This window comes from Echinops telfairi, unplaced genomic scaffold (genome assembly GCF_000313985.2).
Source record: "Echinops telfairi isolate 266 unplaced genomic scaffold, ASM31398v2 ScPeMD7_3533;HRSCAF=4204_0, whole genome shotgun sequence".
Taxonomy (NCBI): Eukaryota; Metazoa; Chordata; class Mammalia; order Afrosoricida; family Tenrecidae; genus Echinops; species Echinops telfairi.
Window position 1 is genome coordinate 93,961,883 of NW_022107431.1, and position 15,463 is coordinate 93,977,345.

A 15,463-nucleotide genomic window follows, 5' to 3' on the forward strand; every position below is an offset into this window, starting at 1 on the left:
AGAACCAAACTTCAAAATCTACCTGTTATCATTTTCCCCTTGACACTAATTTTCAAACATTTCACTTCATATTATGGGATGTTCAGTGACAAAGTGGCGTCTTTATGCCATAAGGAAGTCCAACTTGCTTTACGAACTTTTTAATTTTGTACTTTTCTCAATTCTCTCTTTAGTTGGAGGAAGTCTTTTGAGAAATAATTTTGTTTCTCCCTGGTAGACTGTACCTATTGTACTGAGTATATTATGCAAGAAGCTATAGAAATTTTCATAATAGCAGGTCCAATTTTAGATTTCACTACAAGGCTGACATGTTCTTAGAAAAAAATCTCAAATGGCTTGTTTACTCTAAGGTTTCCAAGACTTTGTATCTGTAGAGACATTTAGAAAGTGGTATGGCCATTTCTCAGGAAATATTATGAGAAATGAGTGTCTGCCGAAAGTGCAATGCAACTTTCCCTAGCCAGGAAATTGTGTGTTTGGGATGACAGGCCACCTCTAATTTACATCACCACCAGATTTTGCCTGGGCTAGGTGACCTTCTGCTTTAAAACATTCATATTATTCTCCTTCTTTGGGTCATTATGTCCTGAGGCATATGCAAATTCAATCTCCATTAATTGTATAATTTGCTTTCGGAGCACTTTGGGTGCACAGATGAATTCATGAATGTTATGTAGACTTTTCAAAAAAAAACTAGATAATAGATGTTGTTAAACTCTCTTGACCAGTGAGTGCCTGCATTTGACTTGAATAAGAGCAGAACTCTTGGGAACTTGGGCAAGTTTTTTTAACCCTTGGTGAAGTTAATACTCTTGAGGAACACACATAATCTGTACTATTAGAACTTCTATTCTGATAGAAGTAGTATATCTGAATGAGGAGAGATTAGAATTCATACAATTTGAATGGAAAAACAATGTTCATGAGGGTAAAAGACTCCTGAGTAGTGAATTCATTATAAAAATAATGGGAGTCCAATTATAGCATTTGATGAAGACATTGTATGTGGTTAGTGTTTTTTAATTGGAGGAAGAAATACAAATGGAGAGAAAGTAAACAGAGCTTAACAGAAAGGGGGCCCCAAGTCCAATATTCATAGAGGGGGGCAGGGCGGAGCTGGCAAGCTCCTGGCATGGACACAAAATGGAATCTCGGCTGAGTGAGGAATAAAGTGTGGGCTCCCCTGAAGGTACTGACAGGGAGATGGTGCTAGAAATATAACACTGATCAAGCACAATCTAAAACGATTTTCATTCAGTATATTGAATTATATCCTTCTGTCTTTCTCATGTCATAGTCATATGAGCCAATTGGTATTTCAGAGAGATGGATGTTCACTCCAGTGTAAAAGTGAGGGAACAGAGGGAGGCTAGAGGCAGGAAGGCGGTTTACAGGAAGGTGTGGAATTTTCTTTCTTAAAGCATTTAATTCCTAATACCACATGAAGAAGTCTTATAAGTACACATGGAACATTGAGATAGAATTTCAGTTTGAGGTTATAGAAAACCTAAACAGGAATTTACTGTGTCAACTGCATTAGAAGGTACAGTTTAGTAGAAGTGAAATCTGCTGTTTCAGTAAGTTTGTGTTTACATGGATGTGTGTGTTTTTCTTTTTTGAGTTAAAATTTTAAGTGAAGTAAAATATATATTTTATAGATAGATATATTTAAATATTTCATATATAATTTCCAAAGTTAAAACCAGGAAAAATGTATAGAAGTCTTATTTTTCCCATCACATCACACCTATTTCTTTATTACCGCATTGCTAAAATGTTATTAGCTTTGTTTTATATTTACATGGTGTTATTGTTATTGTTAGGAGCCTTCTAGTCAGTTTGGAACCGTAGCAGCCTCATGTACAATGGAACGGAACACAGCCAGGTGTGCTCCGAGCTCTCACCTCTTATGTTGGAGCCCATTGGTGCAGCTACTGTATCAATCACTCTTGTTGAAGGCCTCCTCCTTTTAGAGGTCCGTCCACTCTGCCAAGCTTGATGTCCTTCTCCAGGGACTGATCTCTCCGGACTACATGTCCAAAGTATGCAAGGCAAAGTCTTGCCATCCTCCCCTGCAAGGAGCACCCTGACCGCACTTTTTCTAAGACAGACCTGTTGGTTCATTTGGAAGTGCATGGAATTTTCAGTATTCTTCACCAGCGCAATTAAACTTCAAATGCATAATTGAAATGGTGTGGTAGAGTGAAATTGCCTGCTTATACTTCTTCTACTCATAGTCCTTTTAACTCTCAATGTGATAGATGAGTTTTGTGTCAATTTAGCTGTACCAATAAGAAGAGATGGGTAGAAGGGCAACCTCTCACTCAGGTCACAGATTTGGAATATCTCCTTGAGGACGTGACCTATTTGATATCTATACAATGAGATGCGGAGAAGAATACGCCCTCTCTTCTTGCTGGTCTGGATCCTGCATCTGCCACACGTGTTCCAGCTTCCTGGTTTTCTAGCTTCTCAGCCCTGGTAGCCACGCTAGCCAGGAAAAGCCTCTATCTTAATATCTGACACATGGCCTTGAACCAACTGTATTTTTAACCACTTCTACAATGGTGTGAGTCATTTTTCTTGATATAAAGGTTTCTCTTTATAGTTATAAGTATTACAGGTTCGGCTTCTCTAGAGAATCCAGCCTAGCATATCCACCTAGTGGCTTAGTGTTGTTGTTAGGTGCAATCAAGTCGGTTCCCACCCACAGGGGCCCCACACACAACAGAAGAGACACTGCCCTGTCCTGCGTCATCCTCACAGTCGTTCCTACGCCTGAGTTCATTGTGGCAGCAACTGGAGCACCCATCTCCTTGAGGGCCTCCCTTTTTGCTGCCCCTCTGTTTTACCCAGCCTGATGTACTTCTCTGGGGACTGGTCTCTTCTGACATTATGCCCAAACTGTTTAACATGAAGTCTTACTACCCTTGCCTTTGCGTTGCACGCTGGGCGTACTTCTTCCAGGTCACAAGAGTTTGTCCTTTGGATATCCTTAGTCCGCACCACAATCTAAAGACATGAACTCGTCTTGGGTCTTCCTTACTCAATGTCCAGCTCTCACATACATACAAGGCAACTGAAAGCACCGCTATCGGGACAGGTGTACTTAGTCCCCACAGTAACATTATAAAGAAGTCTCGTGCAGCAGGGCCGCCTCATGCCTCTTTGGACCTCTTGACTGCCGCTTCGATAAGCACGACTGTGGATCCAAGTATCAAGACATCCCTGACAGCTTTCACCTTTTCTCCATTAATCACGATGTCACCTGTTGGTCTAGTTGTCAGGATTCTTTACGTTGAGGCACAGTCCATACCGAACCCTGTGATCCTTGATCTTCATCAGCAAGTACTTCAAGTTATCCTCATTTTAAGCAGGCAAGGTTATGTCACCTGTATATTTCAGGTTGTTAATAATATGTCTTCCTTCAAGCCAGGCACATTCTTCTTCGTATAATCCAGCTTCTCTAATTATCTGCTCAGCATACGGCTTGAATAAGTATGGTGAGAGGCTGCAACCGTGGCACACAACTTTCCTGATTTTAAACCATGGCAGGGTGGGAGCCTGCAAGTGTAGATGTAGGTAGAGGATTCTAACTATGGGGATTGGTCAGTTAGCCATTTTTCTGGGTACAAGACCGAGGCATTTCAGAAGCAGGAAAGGTGAATCTCTCAAATGTCAAGAAAGAGGAGCTGCTCATAGGAGCTCGGGTGAGATCCCTGCCTGAACAGGTGGCCCGCAAAGGCACTAGCAGCCACAGCAGAGCTGTTGAGCTACAGCGCAACAGTAGCACCAAAACTGAGTCAAAGAGGTGAACGTCTGGACCCCTGAAAGGTGAAGTCGCTGATTGGCTTAGAACCTGGAGAAACATGACTGCTGGCATGGCTGAGAAGAGGTACTGCTCATTAATGTTTTCTGATCCTGATCTGCAGAAACGTTAATTTCCCTATTAAACCTCCATAATTTTGAGTATTGCCTTTGAGTTTTAGGTGGCCATAGACATGAATTCCTGAACTCAACATAATGGTGGAGTGCTGTGGGAGGGAGGGTTGGTGTCAGCATAGGGTAAAGAAGGGCAGAGAATGGCGCCAAGTCAGACATCTGTCAGAGGGATCATCTTTGGACAGACATGAAGTTGGATTTTCTTTTCTGTGGCAAGGTAAGGTCAAATGTGGTTCCATGCCCTTCCCTCACGTGGTCTCTGGTTTTCAAATACAAGGAAATGTATATGCATATATTTTGTATGATATAGATACACCTATAACATACAAAAAAGGAATGCTGGTAGCATAGTGGGGTATATGTTGTCCTGCTAAATGAAAGGGTAGCAGTTTGAAACCACCAGTGGCTCTGTGGGAGAAGGATGAAGCCTTCTACTCCCTTAACACATGTGGTTTCATTAAAAATATAAACAACATCTTATCGTGTTTGCATATAAATCAATTAAGTCAATATTGTTATCTATAAATCAAAGGAATTATAGCTCGAAGGAAAGTGACTTTAAAAAATATTACACCAACTCCTATTCCCTCCTGTAGTGCACTTTAAGGAATCTTTGTGGTGCTGTCAGGTTAGGAATGGAGTGCTATCGTTAAGATCAATGGCTCAAACCCACCGGCTACTTTTGGAGAAAGATGAGGCTCTCTACTCCTGCAACTGTTCACAAAGCCTCAGAAACTCAACATGGGGTCACGATGAGTGGGATTCGATTCACTGGCAGTGCGTTTGGCAGTGATATTTTGGCAAGCATTAGGTGCCAGAATAGTTATGCCGTATATTGCATAATATAGTACATATTTATGTGATACATGCATCAATAATATATTGAGGCTTTTATGTAATACTCCATGCGTCAAAATTACATCCCCTTTGATATCAGAGAAGCTGAACATTGATACAGGGTAAAGTTCTTGGCAAATAAATGAGGCAAATAAAGTCAACCTTATAAAGGTCTCAATTAAAATCAAGTGTAGAATTTATCTACCATATCAGCCCTTTCTATTACTGTGAATAATCTCTTTACTATTGAAATGTTATTTTGAATATCCAGCATACAGGTTGATATTGATTGCATTTCTGTAATTCATATTTCTGAGTAACTGTGTCTTGCAATTATTTTAACTATGTGTTTCCAAATGTCTGATAGTCATTGTGATAATTAGGTTTTATGTCACGTTGGCTGGCTCAGGGTTCTCAGTAGTTTGGCAGTATGACGTAATAGAGGGGTGTCAAACTCACTTAAAACGTGCGCCATTTGGTGCAACAGGCAATATTCATGAGGGCCAAATCACATTTACAATTTTTTTAAAATTTAGATTTTGAAGTGAGGATACAGGAATATGGGTGTTCAATAAACTGTGTGAGCAGGCTAGCAGTTATGGTGGACAGCAGCCCCCTTTGATTAAGTCATGGCATTGATACAAGTGGAAGAAAAACTGCTCAGGGTTGTTGCCTGCACCTTTATGAGCAGAATCCATGGGAAAGCTTAACATTTCTGCTAGATCTGGATCCTGCATCAGGTTTGTGAACTTCTTGCCATATTGCCTGTAAATCCCAGGAACCATCTTTGGGATTCATTCAACTCTGCATCCACCAACCTGTGGTCTTCCTGCTTCATGCTTCTTCAATTCTCCCAGCTACAAGAGTCAGGGAAGCCTCCCACTTACCGTTTGACCCACAGACTTGACTGGACTGGCCTTACCCACTTCTTCAACTGTGTGAACCCTTTCTTTGTACAGACACATATAAGCATCACTGGTTTTGCTTGTCCTCTAGCTCTTTCTTCCCTTGCTAACATTTGATATTTTTCCTTTGACCAATATTTCAAAACTTACTTTTTGCTATTTTCTCTGCTCGTTATTTTCTCTATACTCAAAAGGACAGAGTAGAGCAGAGTTCCCAAGGCTGTTAGGTTTAAAGGGAACAGATTTACATCTTTGATGGAGTGGCTGCAAGGCTCAAACCCTCAATCTTACAGTTAGCATCCAGGTTCTGAACCACTTCATCTCTAGGGCCCTGAATTAGAGTTGACCTAGTGGCTATAGGTTTTACATATCTCAGTTGTCTCTAAAATGACCGTGGAAGCGTTCAAATCTGAGGGAAGTAGATAGTTTATGTCAGATGTTTTCAGAAAGAACACAATCTGTTTAAGAATACTGGATTGAGACCTCTAAACAGAAAGTGGATGAAAAGTAGCCAAACCTCCACGTGAGATACCGAATTACTTCCCTGTCTCAACCCCATATGATATATATATAAAGTAAACAGCTTTTTCTGGGTTCAAAAAATTGATTCTAATATTGAATGTACTTTTCTAATAGTCTCATTGGTGATTAGTAAAAATAATTAAAATTTATTGTTTCCAACATATACCTTAAGTGTAAATTACTAATCACATATTTACAATATTTTGTATGTCTAGCTGTGTTAATAACACAAATTTTAAAAAGGGAAAATCCACTGGTTATAAACTGTAAATCTCAAACTCTTATAACTCAAAGAATAGAGCTGATAAAAACTTGCTTCATGTAATTGCCTTGAGTATACAGCAAGATTTATTAAATTATTTTGGATCTTCTAAGATTTTGCATAACTGTCAAGCATTACTATCTGAAATTATGCCATTTGGCTTCAGTAATTGTCTTCAGTTATGACCTATGTATTTTATTCATCTATACTCAAATTGCATCTTCAAATTACGTGTATATTTTCTAAAGATAGATTTTCACAGAGAAATAATCTCTCAGCTTACTACATTGACTAACGTCTTAAGATTACCTCCTGAACTCTGGGGTTAGGTAGACCTTGGTTTTGACCTGAAGCTAATCAATTAATAAACTTGGAATAATACTAGAATCTATAACAATATTAGAACTTACAGCATAAAGTATTAGAATGAATAAACAGTGTTTTTGTGGTTCATGACGCAAAGAGTGTATGTTATAACCTGGTGAAGTGACTAGTATGAAAACCTCCTTTACATATTTCTTGTTTAGCTTCTAATAATATCCTTTTCTTCTTGGAGATTGCTGCCTTCCAAAGGTATACTCTATTTCTGCTATCATCTTCTTCAACATCCATGCTCACTGGCCTGCTGTCACACGGGGAAAAATGGCAGTTTTAGACACACCCAACTGGGTACCTTCCCCATGCATAGATCTTGGCTCATTAGAAATCATACAACATATAAAATGAATAGTCTTAACTTCAGCAGGGTTTCAGTATCAGAGGCAATTTTTTAAAGATAGCCTAACCAGCTTCTTTGCTCATTTTCCACAATAGGAACTTACGAATATTTCTGACAGCTTCCAGTTTTCTCCTTCACTAACCTCATACCCAGAAGAAGATTTTACGGGAGTAAAGAAGCAATCTGATGAGAATTACTTCAATGTCCCCGCCTTAAAATCACTCAGCTTTTTCTTCCTTTTTTCTCTCATGTTACTGAGATATGCCTTCCTTTCTCTCTAAAACTAGGCTTTCTTCCTGGTTTATAGATCCAAATTCATCTTCCAACTCAAGGACGTTCATCCATTGTCCTTTTCTCGAATAAATGGTTAACCTCTGTCTGCCTCATTGTTAATTTACAGCATTATATACATATCTGAATCATTATTGTCTTTAAAATAAAATCTAAAACACTCCTGAGGCTGCACACCCTCCTCTAGTTTCCGGTATTACTTTCCCTTTCTAGATAAACGGGTTGCAAGGGTGATCACACTCGTTTTTCACACTATCTCATCTCTGTCTTACTTTTAAGTCTATTGGTGCCTGACTTCCACATAGGAAATCTATTGAAACTATTATCATCAAGAATCCATCTAACCACCTGGAGAAATTAACCTACAGGAATTTTTCTTGACATCCTTAGTTGATTATACACTTGGGGGGGTGGATAATTCTTTCAACTTTTGATTCACATGCCACATAGGACTTCTATATTTTTCTTCTCTGTTTTTTTTCTGGTTCTTTCTTTTCTACATGTCTCTGCTTCTTCATTCTATTTCTTTTATCATAAGCTCAATGTCCATTAATTCCTTGTTTCTACCTACCGTCTTTCTGGAGTCTCTTCCACTCCCTGGGTTCCAAATCAAAGAGCAGGTAATGCCCACATTTAAGTCTATCCTATATTTCTTTGTTTAGTGTCAGACCCCAAAACCCACTAGTTTTTTGGGCATGCCTTCTTAATATATCACATTCAACATACTTCTGTTGACCACAGTAATGTCTACTTTTGAAAAGCAAAACAAAAATTAAAAAAATATATAAACCCCTCATCCTTCTCCCATATTTAAATTCCAATTAAAGTTTAAGCTGTTTGCCAAAGCTGCATATATAATCAACATCCTTCCTTCTAATCCTTCTTCAACCACTCTTCCTCCATTATTTCATTCATTTCTACCCTCTAGGGATTACGTCTCCTGAATCTTGCTTCCAACTAACTACACCTCAGCTTTCTAATTCAAGTGTCTCATCTCTCTCTCTCTGAGTAGTGAAAAGTAATTTTCCTGGTCTTCTTTATTATGATCTTACTTCCTCCACCTATCTCTTGTTTATACAGAAATCAGAGAGGACAATTCTTAATTGTAGATCTGATAGTCACTCTCTGCTTCTTAAAATTCTATTGGCCTCCAATTGTGCTTAGAAAAATACATATATATTTAAATGGTATACATGGCTCTTTACCTTTGCACTTCACTCATTTTTTCATTATATAACAAATGTGTAATGAAGGTCACTAAATGCCAAGCACTGTTCTAGGCTTTGGAGATTAAAAAGTACCCTTACTGGGCATTTGGAAATTCTGAGCTAATCAGTGTATCCAGGCTCCAAGATGCAGAATTATTACTAATTATCATAATAAATGATGCTGCCATTACCCCTGGGGAGGCCTTTGCAGGTGCTCTTATTTCAGTGAAAGACTGTCTACTTATCATCCTTCCATTTAATTGGCTATGGGTTATCATTTAAACTCAGTTTACTTTTTAATTCCTCTGTGAGTTCACAAGGCCATTATGGTAGCCATGAGGCTGAAAGTCTAAGAACAAGATATATTTGAACTATAAATCACTAGTAGAGTAAAGAAAGATTTATTGGACATGGAAAGAAATAGAAAGAGAAAGAGTTTAGGTTAATTCTAAGATTTCTGGGTTGGGTAAAATGATATTACATTTAATGAAAAGAGGAATTTGGTGTGTTAATGGTAATATTTAGATGTCATGAGATCTCTAATAAGAGGAAGTTTATATGTAAATCTTAAAATGATTAAAATGGCAGAAGCTGAGGATAATATGTTGATGGCATATATGGGAATGCTTGAAATACACAAAAAAGGTATATGAAGATTGGGCTTAAATTTTCTCCAGGGAATGTAAAATTTTAATGAAAACATATCTTGTTTTATATTTTGGTCCCCAACTCATTTTAGAAAATAACAATTATGTAGTTAAAAATCAGCTTGTATTAAATATTGAGCATGTAATAATTTTATATTTATAGTTTTCTAGTCTGTTCACTCCCTGGGCTTCCACGGATACAGTTTCAGTCATTTTATTTTGTCCCTTTGAATGAGCTAGTCTTTCCTAACTATTTGTATGTTTTCTCATTGCTTCTTTGTCATGATTTTTTATCACTGTTGAAATCAGGATATTTGAATATTCTAATGTGTCAGCTCTGGAACTCAGATTCTTCCCTTCCTCCCGGATTATTAGTATTAATTGTGGAATTCTGTAATAATCCCTCTGCTCATTAATGTCCCTATTTTTGCAATGATTGTCTCCTAAAAGCGTGCAGATACTAAAGACACTGATCCTCAGAATATGCCTCACTAGTATTTTAAAATCTATTGTGTTACATTCCAAGGAAGGTAGTCTTCACATCCTTGAAAATTTCCTCTGAGCTATGAGCCTACTTCAACACTTAGACAGGCATACTTTACACTTAAAAATCAGTCCTCATTGGAAATATATCATCTTCTTAGGGGTTGATGTGGATGTATACTTTCCTGAATAAGTGTGTGGCTTTTTCAAATGCCCCTGTACATGCAAGGCCTCTGAAAGTTCTAATTGTGTAAAGAACCTCTCAGTCCAAGTTCTCCTTCAGTCTTCATTCAGGCAGGAATTCTACCATTTCTTCCAACTATATGGTTTAAGTTCAAGAAGCTAAAGACGACCACAGCCTTTGGATGCTACCATCATCCCCTCTGCCTCGTGTGAGGTCTAGCTGAGGTAAAACCAAGATGTTTTTGAGGTCTAACTGAGGTAAAACCAAGCTGTGTTCTTAGTCACCTATGGTTTGGTGCCAACCCACAGGAACCTTACATTCACCGGAGCAGAATACTCCCCATCTCGTGTCAAGCTCACACGTGCTCTGTTTGAGCCCTTTGCTGTAGTCATGTCAATTCAATCGCCTTGAGCGTTTTTTTCTTCTTCTTTTTTGTGTGCTAACCTCTGCTTTAAGACCAAGATGGGATTACTTCTTCAAGCAGAACAGACACATTGATCTACCAGTAAAGTCTGCTCCACTCACTCCAGAGCCTACGCTCAGACTCCCCCTCCCCTTTCTCAGAGCACTCTTCCTCAACTGCCGGGATGGTCATAAACCAAGCTGAAAGGGAGGAAGCTGCAGGCAGCAGAAAGGCAATGCTTTTCTACCATCTACAAGTCACTGCGTTCTTGATTCAGTACTTTTTTCATTGCCAAAACCCTTTGACTGGTTTTCAGAGAGCTTACAATGTTGATTTCACTCATTTCTTATTGTTTTTCGTGGCGACTCTAGGGGGGTAATTGAAATATAGAACTATCCACCAGGAAATCACTATTGTTTATCTTTTTAAACTGGCTTTTTGTTTGTTTGTTTGAATGTTTTGAAACTTATTTAAAAACTGTATTTCTAAATATATATGAATATATATTTAGTAAATCCTGATGGCAGAGTGGTCACAGTGCTTGGCTAAAAGCTGAAAGGTGGGTGGCTTCTTCACAGGTGAAAGATATTGTCATCTGCTTTCTTGGAAACCTTATCAGACAACTCTAATGTGACCCACAGCATTGATATGAGTCAGAGTCAATGTCATGGCAATGGGTGTGGGGGATATATAAAAAGATATAAATACAAAGATGGATAAAATATAAATACAAATATTAACATACATGCACAGATGCAAAACTTACTTCACAGATAAATGAATAAATCTTTTTATACTTATAAAACTGTTTTGTATTTGTGAAAGCTGTCCTTTTTTAGTAGAACTTGGCAAGTGTTCTAGATTTAAATGTACATCTTTCTCTTAGTGGTGTGGAAAAGATCACTCTGTCTCTAGTTATAGAAATAACCACCTAAATAGAGCGTTCATTATCTGTCACCTTTCAGAACATGAATTCTCTACAGTCTATTCCTGCTGGGGACATGGAAAAAAGCAGAATGATATATTTGATTAAATTTACAAAAAAAATAATTTGTGCATGTTCTTACTACCATGGCTCTACATTACAAATACATTATCAGGAACAAAAGGATGTTAGCATTTATTTAACATGTCTTCCAATTAGTTCCTGTTCAACCATTGTGGAATTCCAATGAGAAACTTTAGAAGTTGATAATGCAATTTATAAGGTTTCATCCATGACATTTTAATATCTAATTAAGTAAAATGTTGAATTTTAAAAATATGACATTGCATGGATCATACATTAATAATAAATTCATGGGAAATTAAAGTCATTACTATTTTTATAGTGGAGAATAAATAACTTTATAACTTACATGACCTTGTCCAAAGATTTCTTCAGTATAACAATTTGTACTTTCAAAATGTAGTTTTCAAATGACAATAAATAGAAAGTGCACTCGTAACTCATAAAGTGCCTTCCCCAACTGCCATTGATGCTTCAAGACTGCTTCAGAGAGTGTTTAAAGTGTGTTTAAAATTACCTTGGATATTCAAGTTTTCGTATTAAAACAAAAATCGATGGTTTCTTTCCTGAATAGGATCTGTCAGAGGCATTTCTGTGTCATATGGTTAAAAAAATAGATGTGCCAACTTTTTAATAATATGTGCTTTTTACAGTTTTTTCCAAATATGTAAATTTTAAAATTATGAATTAAATAGAAAGCTGGGAATTGAAAAAACTGAGCTATTTTTAAGATTGTATAGTTCTTTGTATTTTAAAAAATAGTTACTGTAGTTGTGTATGGCATAATGTTTTATAAATAGCTATCAAAAAGTTACTACTTACTCTGCCAGTGGGAAGTGAGAGATGAAAGCATTTCTGCCTAGTGTGGGCTGCTGGGGTTCCAACTGTAAACTGCGGTTATTTGGAAAAAGCCGCTTGGAGACATGCAGTTAGCATGATGCTGACAAAGCTCTTCCCTCGTTGACTCCCTTGCCATCTGTGTTCACACACTTGGCTGACTCGCCTGATGTTGAACTCTACAGTGCCAATTAAATGCCAACTAGTTAAAAAAAATCAGGAGGAGGGCTGTGTTAATGGATTAAAGACATTGCATGCTTAGATTTCCTCTTGTAGTTTTTTTAATAGTGATGTTATGTACACATATTAGACTGGCTCCTTTAATGATTCAAACACATTTTTGTTATCTATTAACTTGTTTTATTTCTACAGCATCCTAAGAAGGTAGTGAAGGAGGAGGTTGCTATGGATGGAAAGCTACTTTTTAACTGCAATAGCTTACATATGATACCATTAAGTTTTTTTTATGAATGAAAAAAATGAAGACAGATGGTAAATGAATGGCTTCAAATGGATGTTGCTGGGATGATGGGAATGCAGATCAACTGATTTTTCCCTTCATTATTTATTAGCTTTTGGTGGCTATGATTTATAGGTGAAGCTAGAGGTAGTAGGGCAGGGGAAGGGGTCATTTTCTAGACAACCAACATATATGGCTAAAGAAAGCAGTTTAAGAGATTTACGGAGTAACACCACCATTAAGAGACTACACATTACACTTTTACATTTTCTTGACAAATTTCTGAAAAGTATGACGTACAAAGTGTTTCCAATGCTGTGGTTCAAGTTATCATCGTGTGAAATATTATGACAAGCTGACCTAGTGTGGATCAAAACTCCTGGGGAAAGGGTTTTGTATTTTTTTAGTAAATTCTGACTCACCTTCTATTTAGTAGTCTGGTTCCATACAACCTACACATTTAAGGCTTATTATCCATTAACTCATTTTGTTGTTTCCAAAGATGGCTTACAATAATAGAGACATTGAGTTATCAGGGCAAAATTGGTATGGAATCCTCTTTTCCTCCTGTCTAAGCCTTAAACCTTCCATTTTTGCATGCTCTCTTCTTGAAAAGTGAACTGAAGGGGAAATTCTGTTTTGTGTTTTTTTCTTTGTTTTTAATGCTTCTTGCACAGATGGAAGGTTCCTGTAGAGAAATACGATGATGTTGTTTGGGGCCTCAACACAGTTCCGACTCTCAGTGATCCTACACACAACAGAAGGAAATACTGGCCGGTTCTGCACCATGTTCACACTGTTAGGTTTAAGTTCATTGTTTTAGCCACTGTGTCAATCCATCTCTTTGGGGATCTTCCTCTTTTTAGCTGACCCTCCGCTTTACCAAGCAGCATGTCTTTTTCCAGGGGCTGGCCTTTTCTGGTAAAATGTCCAAAGTACGTGATACATGATACAAAGTCTCACCATTCTGGCTTCCAAAGAGCTTTAGGGTTTTATATTTCTAAAGATAGATTCGTTTGTTCTTCTGGGAGTTTATGGTACTTTTAATATTCTTTGCCAAGACCACGACTCAAATACATCAATTCTCCTGTAGATATTAATTATGAAAGGGCATACTATTTACTAAACATATATACTGCATAACTACTGGTCTACCAAGAGCTTGGCATGTACTTTCTCATATAGAGATATTAAGAAACTAGACCCACATTAACAGGAGGTAGTGCAGAACTTGAATCTACGTTTGTGTGGCTTCAAACCACTATGATGTTGCCTCTTTTCACTCAATGCAAGTCAAGAAGCTCGGGAAGAATCTGGATAGCATAGGTTCCATCATATGGCTGGTAAAAGGAAACGGATTTAATTTAATAGGTATGACATGTTCAATTTTAATGACATACTAAAATAAAAGTTCATACTACTATTGTGATTTATTCTGTATTATTTGTCAATTCCAATGGGAATTTTTGCTCCATTAGCCATGGAAGCACCGCACCTTAGGCGCTGGACTCTTAGCCACAAGGTCAATAATTCAAGTTCATGAGCCATTCTGGTAGAGAAAGATGAGGTAATATTCTTTCATAAAGATTTACAGTCTCAAAACCTAGTGTAGGGCTATAACAAATCAGAATCAACTTGATGGCTATATGTTTCTTTCTCTTTTTTTTAATTTTGATGTTTCCAATTTGCTAGGCAAAGAATCCTATCATTTTTTGCATTTAAAATGTTGTTCATTTAAAAAAGAATTTAGTTCTTTTACCAAACTTTAAAAATATAAGGCAAGGAGAGAACACTTTAGCTTTATGTCCAATAGTTATATCTCAGATATAGCATGTGACAATGAAATCCTAGATAATTCTTATTATCTATATGGGATTTTAAGACCCTTGTTATTATCTTTTATCTATCCTTTTAGGTCTTAAATGTGACCTACATATAGTTATTTGGTCAAAATCAACTCTCATAACAATTTTTTTCATATTATTTATAATATTGGGTTAATGTATACACCAATAAAGATTGTTACTGTTAGACTAATTCAAGACTGTATTTCTTATTGCCAATACAATGCAGGCAAGAATAGAATATTTATCCATGAGCAGAAAAGAAAGTGCAAGAATATGGTTTCTGAAAGAAGACAAATATAGTAAATTTGTCCCTTATCTTTCTGAGTTTAAGAGTTTAGGCTAACATTTTAAAATAGCAGGCTATATTTATAGCTTGGGCTAGATAAAGTTCTGCTTTTAAAAGCTTAGGGTTTTATAAACCAAACCACTTTATTTTGTACTTTAATTCACAAGAAATTATGGAATATTGAGGAACACAGTGTATACCTGTAACAGATTGTATTAATATGTTCAACCATTGTAGATTTGGCAGTGGGTGTAAAATGTCCTTTAACTATCTAAGATGATTTATAACATTGGTAATATAATTACCAAGGAAAAGAAGCATACACATGAAAATAGAGTTTATTTCTCTACCAAGGGAGGCAGTAAAGTATACAGCATCAGTATCCACACGACAAGAAGGGATGGAGCATCTTTGGGCACCTACTTCCATTTTGAAGGAAATGGGCATAAAAATAGTCCCTAACTCATCCAAGTATTGGTTACTGTGAACATATAATGATATAAAACAGATAGGCCTTTTAGCATACAAAGGACATGCAATAGGTGATAAATACAAATCACAGAATGTTACATATTGCATCAGAAGATAAAGAGTTAACAAATAAAAAGTAGAGTAACTGAAA

General features: G+C 37.1%; 1 pseudogene; it reads right to left on the minus strand.

The window, feature by feature from the left end:
- LOC115870991 overlaps positions 1-5,564 on the minus strand; it is a 9,856-nt pseudogene extending 4,292 nt beyond the window's left edge.
- Positions 5,565-15,463: the final 9,899 nt, after the last annotated feature.